Here is a 10,362-nt window from a genome sequence, read left to right on the forward strand (position 1 = left end):
TGGCAGAAACACCTTGAACCGGCTGTGCGCTGTGATTTCAACGGCACACTTGGCGATTAAATATCCTTTGCCGAATGAGCGAGTTGGGAGAGTGGTTGTAGACCAGAAAACTGCAAGGGAGTGCTACTGCAACGCGGTAGACCGGGACGGGAAAAGGAACGCTTCGGTGGGGCACCGATGCAACGAGGTCGATGCACCAGAAGAGAACCTAGATCCAAGGGGCGAGGGGCAAGCCAACAGACCCACGCCGATTGAAGAAACCAAGGAGCTGAAATTTGGCGAGAAGATACTCAAAATAGGGACCCGACTGACTGAAGCCCAAGAACAAACATTATCAAAGCTATTGGGCGAGAACTTGGATCTTTTTGCTTGGAGTCACAAGGACATGCCAATAATAGACCCGAACTTCATTTGCCACAGGCTAGCGGTAAATCCCAGAATTAAACCAGTGACCCAGACAAGCCGGCGAATGGGCGATGAAAAGGAAAAGGCAATCCAGCAAGAGGTAAACAAATTGCTGGCGGCAGACTTCATCCGGGAAATTAAGTATCCTACTTGGTTGGTGAATGTGGTAATGGTAAAGAAGGCGAACGGAAAATGACGAATGTGTGTAGACTACACAGACATGAACAAGGCATGTCCGAAAGATTCTTATCCATTACCGAGCATAGACAAGCTAGTGGATGGAGCGTCGGGAAATGAGCTGCTGAGTCTGATGGATGCCTATTCGGGATATCACTAAATTAAGATGCACCCGTCGGATGAAGACAAAACGACCTTCATGACCGCTAGGGTAAACTACTGTTATCAAACCATGCCCTTCGAGCTGAAGAATGCGGGGGCGACGTATCAGCGGTTGATGGATAGGGTATTTGAGGGCCAAGTGGGGAGGAACATGGAGGTATATGTCGATGATATGATTGTAAAATCGGTTTTGGGATCAAGCCATCATGAGCATTTGACGAAAGCTTTTGGCAGGCTCCGAAAGCATAATATGAGGCTCAATTCGGAGAAGTTTTCTTTTGGCATACAGGGCGGGAAGTTTTTAGGCTTCATGATCACGTTAAGAGGGATTGAGATCAATCCAGATAAGTGTAGAGCGATCCAAGAAATGAAAAGCCCCAGTAGTGTAAAAGAGGTGCAGCGCCTGATGGGACGGGTTGCGGCTCTGTCCAGGTTTCTCCCTCATTTAGGCGACAAGTCGGCCCCATTCTTCGAGTGCCTAAAGAAGAATACGGTGTTTGAGTGGAGTTCAGAATGCGAAGAAGCTTTTAAACGTCTCAAAGAGATGTTGTCCGCGCCACCCATGTTATCAAAACCTGCCCAAGGCCTCCCTTTGCACTTGTATTTTTCTGTCAGCGATCATACAATCAGCTCCGTCATTCTTCAGGAGATAAACGGTGAGCAAAAAATAGTTTATTTCGTAAGCCATACACTTCAAGGGGCGGAGATTAGGTATCAGAAGATAGAGAAGGCGACGCTCGCCGTCCTTGTCACCGCCAGACGCCTAAGACCTTACTTTCAAATCTTTCAGGTAAAAGTAAGACCTGATCTTCCTTTGAGACAGGTGTTGCAGAAGCCAGATTTGTCAGGGAGACTTGTCGCATGGTCGGTTGAATTGTCAGAATACGGTTTGCAATACGACAAAAGGGGGAAGGTTGGTGCGCAGACTTTAGCTGATTTTGTGGTAGAGTTAACGCCGGAAGACGGTGAGAAGGTGAGCACGCAATGGACATTGTTTGTCGATGGGTCATCAAATGACAACGGAAGTGGAGCAGGGGTCACACTACAAGGGCCTGGGGAGTTGGTATTAGAGCAGTCCCTCAGATTCCAATTCAAGGCCAGCAATAACCAGGTAGAATATGAGGCCCTGATCGCCGGGCTGAAGTTAGCAATTGAGGTACAGATTGACAGTTTGTTGGTTAGAACAGACTCGTTGCTAGTGGCAAACCAAGTAAATGGGGAATTCCAGATGAAGGAGCCAGCCTTGATAAAATATCTAGAGCGCGTACGACTGCTGATGGGTCGACTCCAAGAGGTCGTAGTTGAGTTCGTACCAAGGGCACATAATCAAAGGGCGGACGCCCTAAAGAAATTGGCAAGCACTCGGAAGCCTGGAAATAATCGAAGTGTGATCCAAGAGACGCTTGCCAATCCTAGCATAGAAGAAGAGTTGGTGGCCTCAGCTGACCGCCAAGAAACTTGGATGGACCCCATCATAGACATCTTGGCGGGAGAACATGTGCGGTAGTAAAATATTCGAAGGAACAAAGGAGAGAGACAGGACACTACACTTTACTCGATGGGATACTGTTTCGACGAGGATTTAGTTCGCCACTCCTGAGATGTCTTCCGCCCGGGAAATACGAGGCTATCATGGCAGAGGTTCACGGGGGGTTTGCGGCGGTAGAGTTAGACTTGTTGTCGGAAAAAAAAACGATGAGGCTTGCATCAGAGAGGCTGCGATGAAGCAGCGAGCTGCGGCGAAGTGTGACTCGAAAGTGGGACCGAGGGCGATGCAGGAGGGGACCTGGTGCTAAAAAAACGAACCGGGAGCACTGGGAATAAGTTGAGTCCAATATGGGAAGGCCCCTACAGAATTTTGAAGGCCTTAGGGAAAGGGGCTTATCACCTAGAGAGCTTGGAAGGAAGGCGAGTGCCACGTTCCTAGAACGCGGCGAGCCGGAAATATTATTACAGCTAAAGGATTGACAGGGAGCTGGTCTCGGCGCGAGGATGATTAGCTAGGCGCGTCTCGCGAAGATTGAAGGGGTAATTGAAGGTATGAAAAACGGTAGAAAGGGGGGGGGGTTTGAATAACGTTTTCAGTATAAAGCTTCCACCTTAAAGATTTTGACAAATCTTTCGAAAACTTTAAGTGCTCAAGATAAGAGATAGAAAAGCACACAAGGATTTTATCCTGGTTCACTTGATAAATCACTCAAGCTACTCCAGTCCACCCGTTAAGGTGATTTCTTCCTTCTTAGAATGAAGGCAATCCACTAATCAGGTAAGTGTTACAACTGCACTTGAAACCTACAAGTGACTAACAATTACACTGACTTAGCTCACACTAAGATTCACTCTCTTAGTCTTCTCTAGGATCCGATCAACCTTGATCTCCTAAAGGAACTAAACAAAAATGTTTATCAAAGAATTGTTTACAAGAGGTTAGCTTCTAAAAAGCTAATAGTAAACTCAATGAATTTCAGATGAAAGAAAGCTTAGAAGAATTTGAATATGTCTTGCGCGTATGTGAATGCTTCTAGCCGCTTCTTTCAGTCTTCAGCCTCTTTATATACTCCAAGGATTAGGGTTGAGCGTTGCATGGAAAATGCTACCGTTGGAGGGCAGTTCTGGAAAATCCAGCTTCTGCTATGTCTGAGACTGTTAGGTAGGTCGTCAGGAAGGTACAGTTGCTTTTGTACTTGGATAGCGACTTGACCTTTAAACCTAGAAGACTTCTGATCAGGGGAATGCTTCATATTGGAACTTGTGAAGCCGGTTGATCAGAGTCAGAGGGAAAGCCCAGATCCTCTGACCATTGTTTCTTCTGATTCTGAACTCAGAGGGAAGAACATGGTCTTCAGAGTATCTAGCTTCTGGACAACAGAATTTCACTAATCAGCTTCTGGATCTTCAGAGTCTTCTACACCATCAGAATATCTGAGCCTTTAGTGTTTCTTGGTTATCAGACTTTCTGGATCTTCAGAACTTCTAGTGACTGAGTCCACATCAGAGTTTGTATAACTTCAGAACTTCTGAAGCTTTTCCACTGTTCATACTGAACATGGTGAATGCGAAAGCGTTGCTTGGGTCGCTCTTTATACACAGTGCTTCTGATTTGTGTGAGATTGAGTTGAGGTCAGAGCCTGTAAATAGCACACTCAGAAAAACACGTTAGAGTACCATGTAACACCCCGATTTCGGTGGCGTCACTTTAGTAACCAAAAGTAAACTTAATGCGGAAATACGTGAATATTGTTTTTCGATATAATAACTAAGACAAGACTGAATTAAATAAAACCCAAATGCGAAAAGCAATAAAACTATTATCCAATATATATTTACAACCCCCGCTGTAAGTACCCAACCTCGTCACGAGTAACCTCCAGTGACGGAAAGTAGTAGAAAAGAACGCCCGTAGGCAAAAGGTATAATCCAAAAGAAAGGTTAGGTGTCTGCAACACTGTCCCTCAAAATAAGAATAAGTCAGCCCAGATGGCCTAAAACAAGACCTCTTAAGTCCAACCAACTCTCTGTGATTCCCGTAAAGGAACCACACAAAAAGCTATAGGTGGGAAACTACCCTGTCCCCAAAGAAAACAAATGATGTTCAGAGCTAAGACTCTACTCCTACACTAATCCCATCTCGAGGAGCTCACACCAGCACTAAAACCTACATGCTAGCATGATCGTCGTCCGAATTCGAAATCCAGAACGACCTAGTCTATGTACACCATCCGTCCTCCGCTCGCTATCGCGATGCGCTCCTGTTCCAGCATCCCAACTCTAGTTTCCCCCGAAGGGTGAACCGTCGTGAACCAGTCCGCCAAAGACATCTGACAAAGGGCGTTTGTCCGCCAAAGCACACACAGAAGACGCGAGGGTCAACTCCAAAGAATTACATAAATAATAGCACCAATAGATATAGATAAGAGAATAGCCACTTAGGCTTATAGCTAGGGATAACATCCTAGGGTTGCATATTCCATAATGAACTTAACAGCAATAATAACAATTAACATGTTCCAAATAGGATTAACAAATAACAATCACACTCGACAACTAAATCAGTATGCATGAATACAGGATGATTAGTCAAACAACGTCTCCGACTCTCACTCGACACGTCGCCACGTGTTCTAGGTAAATTAAAGTCTCTAAAAGCTTACCCTAAGGTAAAGTCGATTCTGCGACAAAAGACACTTCTTCACATCAACATAGTAACTCATGATGATCTCCGGATCATCCGACTCATCTCAATCCGATGGTCACAACTGCTCAACAAGCAAAGAGTATCACATACTCGGAAACTACCGGTTTCCCGGACTTATCCCCAGGATAGCCCAACAATTAGGCATGTCAAGTCGATCCAACCCCTTGGGTTGAACATACGGACTCGCACACGCAACTCCCACAATTAGGCATGTCGAGTCGATCCAACCCATCGGGATGAACGTACGGACTCGCACACGCAACAAATGACAACGCCAAGTCGGTTCACTCAAAGGAGTCGAACATACGGACGTTGCGCGTGTCCAATGACTATCGCCGAATCGATCCAATCCATCGGATTGAACATACGGATCCGCGCGTGTCGAAAAGTTGTCGCTGAATCGATCCAATCCCTCGGATTGAACATACGGATTCACGCGAGGTAAAATGGCAATCGCTGAATCGATCCAATCCATTGGATTGAACATACGGACTCACGCGTGCCTGAGTGACTACCGCCGAATCGATCCAATCCATCGGATTGAATATACGGATTCTCGCGTGTCAACAATTATTGCCGAATCGGCCCAACCCGTCGGGTTTGGACATACGGATTCGCGCCGCAAAGTCGAAGATACACCCAACAACATAGCTGCTCCAACAGCACAACCACAATAGCTGCTCCAACAGCACAACAACAAACGCTGCTCCAACAGCACCACAACATCTACATACTCGAAGCCCCTCAACTTTCTCAATGCTGGGATCCGACGACACTTCTCGTTTTCCAAAACTATGATTTGCATCCAAAGCTTCCTTCCGAGATTATTACCATTACTTAAAGATTTAGAGGTTGTTTAATGTCTTATGAGTTTTCTTTACAAAATAATTATCCTTTTAGTCTTATCGCGAATCCTATAAGTTCTCGGGATCTCCTAATCCCCAAATGACTCCAGAGAATGTCTCGATCCATACAACACCACAACAAGGCCCGAATCTCATTCGTCCTTTCAAGCTTTCTCAAAACTCTCAAAATAAAATCGGCATGACCTGCCCGCTTTTCTCACCGTTCAGAAACTCAGATTATAGTGCAAAAGCAGAATTAACTCATCATAATCAATCAACATGTCATATGTCAATATCTTAAGCAATAACCACATAGCACCTAGAATATAAGGCATGCACCACACATCCTAAATTACCCAATTAGCACTTAGCATGTCATTCACTCATCAAAAACATTCAGTAGATGCATCATCTACATTGTCAGCCGAAGCCTCAGAAAACATTTTCCAATCACACACAATTCCAGTGCATAAACAGTAAACAATGTCGAAACATCAACCCTAAGCATTAACTAGAGATTCAGTGAGAAGCCCTCACCTGTAGATTCTCCAGGACGATCTCCTAACACTTGTTCACAATCAAAGGCTTGCTCCTCTGGGAATTCCTCAAAATCACCTTTAGAGCAAAACCACAGAAATACTATCAGAATCTATCGAAAACTAAGTTATCGATACTTACTAAGGTTACTCGAAGTAATCTATACTCTAAGGTACGATAATCTAGCGCGAAAGACAAGTTTTCGGAAAAGGAAATTTTCCTCCTCCTCCCCTATAGGGCTCGGCCACTTTTGGTAATTGTGGGGCTCGATTTTTCTTCGATCAAACTTGGTTCCTATGCTTTCATAAGCCGTAACTAAGGGTATTCTGAACTCGGAAAAATTATCGGATCAAAAACTGTCGCAGGGGTATTTTGGTCATGATTTTTAACTTAGGATTTTCAAAACTGAAATCCCAAAAATAAAATTTTGCAGGGACGTCACCAACGACGTTTATGACAACTAATCCTACTAGCACTAAGCTAAGGCGATAGTTTTCAGCCTAAAGGTTGAAGCTTTACACCAAAAACTCCAAAAATGGGTATTTTAGGCTCAAATTGATTCCGGCGGAATTCCGGCGACATAACGGAAAATCTAATCCGGCAGAAGTGATCTTGGGCGCATAAGGAAGAGGTTTAGAATCAGAAATGAAAGATTCAGGATAGTTTTGCAAAAACCCATAAACTATCCACTCAGAAAACTCTACAGAAAAGCTATGGAAAAAGCGATCGGAGGTAAGGATTAGTGACTATACCTCGAAGCCTTGAAGTAGCAACTGATTGATCGACGATCAAGCAAGTAATGAAGAAAACTCTTCTTCCTTCTTCCTTGTTGAAGCTCGCGGCCTTGGAGAGAAAAATGGAGGAAAATTTGTGTTTTTCTTCCTTTCTTTGCTATATATAGAAGATGGAAATTCGCGGGAAAATGAAAGTTTCGCGAATCTGATTTTTCCGGCGTCATTCTCCGTGAATTAATAGATATGTTTTGGCAAAATAATTCCAAAACTATAAAGAGGTCTCCTTGTATTTTTGGCAACTAATGCATAGTCGGTATAAAACTATTTTACCCGATAAGTTGCTTTTTGCATCGAATGTCGGAATAGAAAACTTCCTTCTGAAGAAAGATTGAAATCATCAAGAGAAATGGGTGTACGCGTGTAGAATATTCATTTGAAGCTCTGAATAGAAAAAGTCTTCATTGTCGAGAAATTCTAGGGTTTTGAAATACCAGGGATTCGGTTTCGGCAAACTTCCGATGATTGGAATCGGACGTTCGTAGATTCTAGAGTTTCGCCTCGAAACGATTGTGATATATGGAAAAAGAGAAGTTCTAACATTTCTCTGAAGATTTTTGGAATTAACTTCCGTCGTGCCTAAAAGTGAAAATTAGCTATATACTAGGGTTTCTGACCTAGGTTTAAGCGTAAAACGATCGTGCTATAACTTTTATCGATCATAATGCAATCCTTGAAATTTTCCTGAACTTTCTCCTTCATAAATATATTTCATTTAATAAACTTTCGTTCAGGTTTCCCTTCACATTACATCAACCCTAATCGTGAATAGGAAGTTTATTCACTTAGCATAAGCTTAAAAACTTGGGCCTTACATACCACAATTGTTCATATCAAAAGGTTAACATGTAATCATCAAAACATAGAGTTGTACTACTAGATCAAAACTTGATCTTACAATCTCCCCCTTTTTGATGATGACAAAACTAAGATTTTTGATGAACAATTCTTAAACATTAAACTAAATTCACTCAGAGTTTAGAGATATAGAATAAGACTTATCCTGATGTGAATAGTTTATCTTGCTTATTCTGAATTCAAGTCACTGCTTGATTCTGAGCTTAGCTCCCCCTGAATCTAATACTTGATGAAAACGTTAGTAAAGTCTAGATTCTGAGCTAGATGATATAAGAGTTCAGAGTGAAAAACTTATGACATAGATGAAAATCGAGTAATCAGAGCGCATAAGTAATCAGAGTCACGGACAAGGTATCAGAGTCTTGGGTATCAGAGTCAACTTAGAATCACTTCAGAAGAAGTGAAATGTATTCCTTGTATTTGCCCAGTGACACATCTATGGTCATGAAGGTGGAACTCTTAAATTCTCCAAAAGAAAAAATAAATCACACTAACACATCTTACACATCAAAAACTGGGTTTACTCCCCCTTTTTGTCATAAGAAAAAAGCTTGGGGTGTGAAAAACTTAGCTTGAAGTACAAGGTACTCCCCCTTAGAGAAGGTCTAAGTTTAAAGAAAATGAAAACGATGCAAGAATCAGAGTTAGGCGAAATAAATAGAAGAGTTAATGCAAGAGAAGAACGTTTACCACCGGTCAAGGGAGTAAAGAGAAGGGTCAGTTACCAAGAACTTAACCTCGAGAAACTGTAGGAGCATTAACTTTCAGAGAGAAAGTGAAGCCTATATAAAGCGTTGGAGAGAAAGGTAAGCTTCACACCTCGAACAATTTTCAGTAAAGAAGAAATGGCATCATACATCGTAGCACTAGAAGAGCTGAGGAAGAAGGCCTTCGAGGAGGACTTGTTCCTTAACATCAGGCATCCAGAGGGTACAACGACCATCTCGGAGCTAACACGGACACTGCTGGAGGAGGACCTGCGTCCAGAGTTGAAGAGAGACTTGAGGGAATTTCTTGCCTTCGTGGAGGAGGTGCAAGAACTCAGCCGGCTTGAACTCAAGCTGCTGGAAGAAAAAGAGAGTTTTGAAGAGAAGCTCAAGACTGCAGAAGAGATTCTGGAGAGGGATGAGCTAAAGGACAGGCTCAACAACATCCAGTATGCACTGGAGCGGCTGGAGAAGGATAGGTCAGAGCAGCGCCAGGAGTGCAGAAGAATGAGGAGGGATCCTCCATTCTAGACTTTAGGAAAAGAATGTATGATGTAAACATAAAGAAATTATGAATAAAAAGATTTTTGCAAGCATATGTGACAAAAAATATATATAGATATGCACAAATAAACAAAGTAGTATAAATAAATAAAAAGAAACAGAAGTTAACAAAATAAAACAACGTTAAAGAAAAAGAAAAGCGAATAGATCCTAAAACTAGGGTTTATCAGTTCGACGCAGAAGTTCCATCATCATGTGCTTCATTTCAATTAGCATGGATTCATGAGTGTCAAGACGCTGTTCCATGATGTCGAGTCTGGACGAGCTTGACTGAGTAGAACTGGAAGGAACATTCTGAGCAGCTTGAGGAGCTGGAATGGAAGCAGAAGCAGCAGGAGTAAACACTACTGGTGCAAGTGCTTGGCATCTAAGGGCTTCAGCCTCAGCTTCAAGTCGTTCTGCCTCTAATCTGGCTTGTTCAGCTTGAGCTGCTGCTTGACGTGCAGCTTCTTCTGCTTGTTCTTTCTTTCTCTTAGCTTCTTCAATAGCTTCAAGAAGTTTATGTCTCTGTTCTTGTTCATGAAGAGCCACCCTTCTAGCAAACCTTTGCTTTGCAGCCTCGATCCTCTGACTTCCTTCTACATGCAGGAGCTGCATCATAATTGGAACTTGAGCCACTAGCCAAGTGCCCAGATTGTTCCACTCATCAGCCACATGTTCAGCATTCTCGCTTAGGTCAGTCTGACCTTGCATATTGCGTAGCATCAAAGATGCTTCATGATAGAAAATATTGATGCACTCAGAGAGAGATGTGGGTCGGAGGTGAGTGTAAGGAATTATGGAGAGGTTGGTTTCAGGAGAGGCTGGGTGATTGCTGCTGTGGGCTTCAGAGGCACCTTGTGGAGAGCCAATGTTAAACATTTGAGCATTGGGTTCAGAGGTTCCAAGGTGAGGTTCTGAAGTTTCAACCAGAGGATGGGGTGATCTAACCGAGGATTGGTTAGACACAGATTGTTCTGGTTCAGGTTCTGGTTGAATAGACTCTTGTTGGTCAGGGGCAGGGCGAGCTTGTTGAGCCAAAGGGTCTGCCTCATGTAAAGGATTGGCCAAGATAGGTTCATCTGGGTCAACTAGACGTTCAGGTCTAGGGCCAGGATATCTCCTAGGGCTTGGACAAGTGA

Source organism: Lotus japonicus, chromosome 1 (genome assembly GCF_012489685.1).
Source record: "Lotus japonicus ecotype B-129 chromosome 1, LjGifu_v1.2".
Taxonomy (NCBI): domain Eukaryota; kingdom Viridiplantae; phylum Streptophyta; class Magnoliopsida; order Fabales; family Fabaceae; genus Lotus; species Lotus japonicus.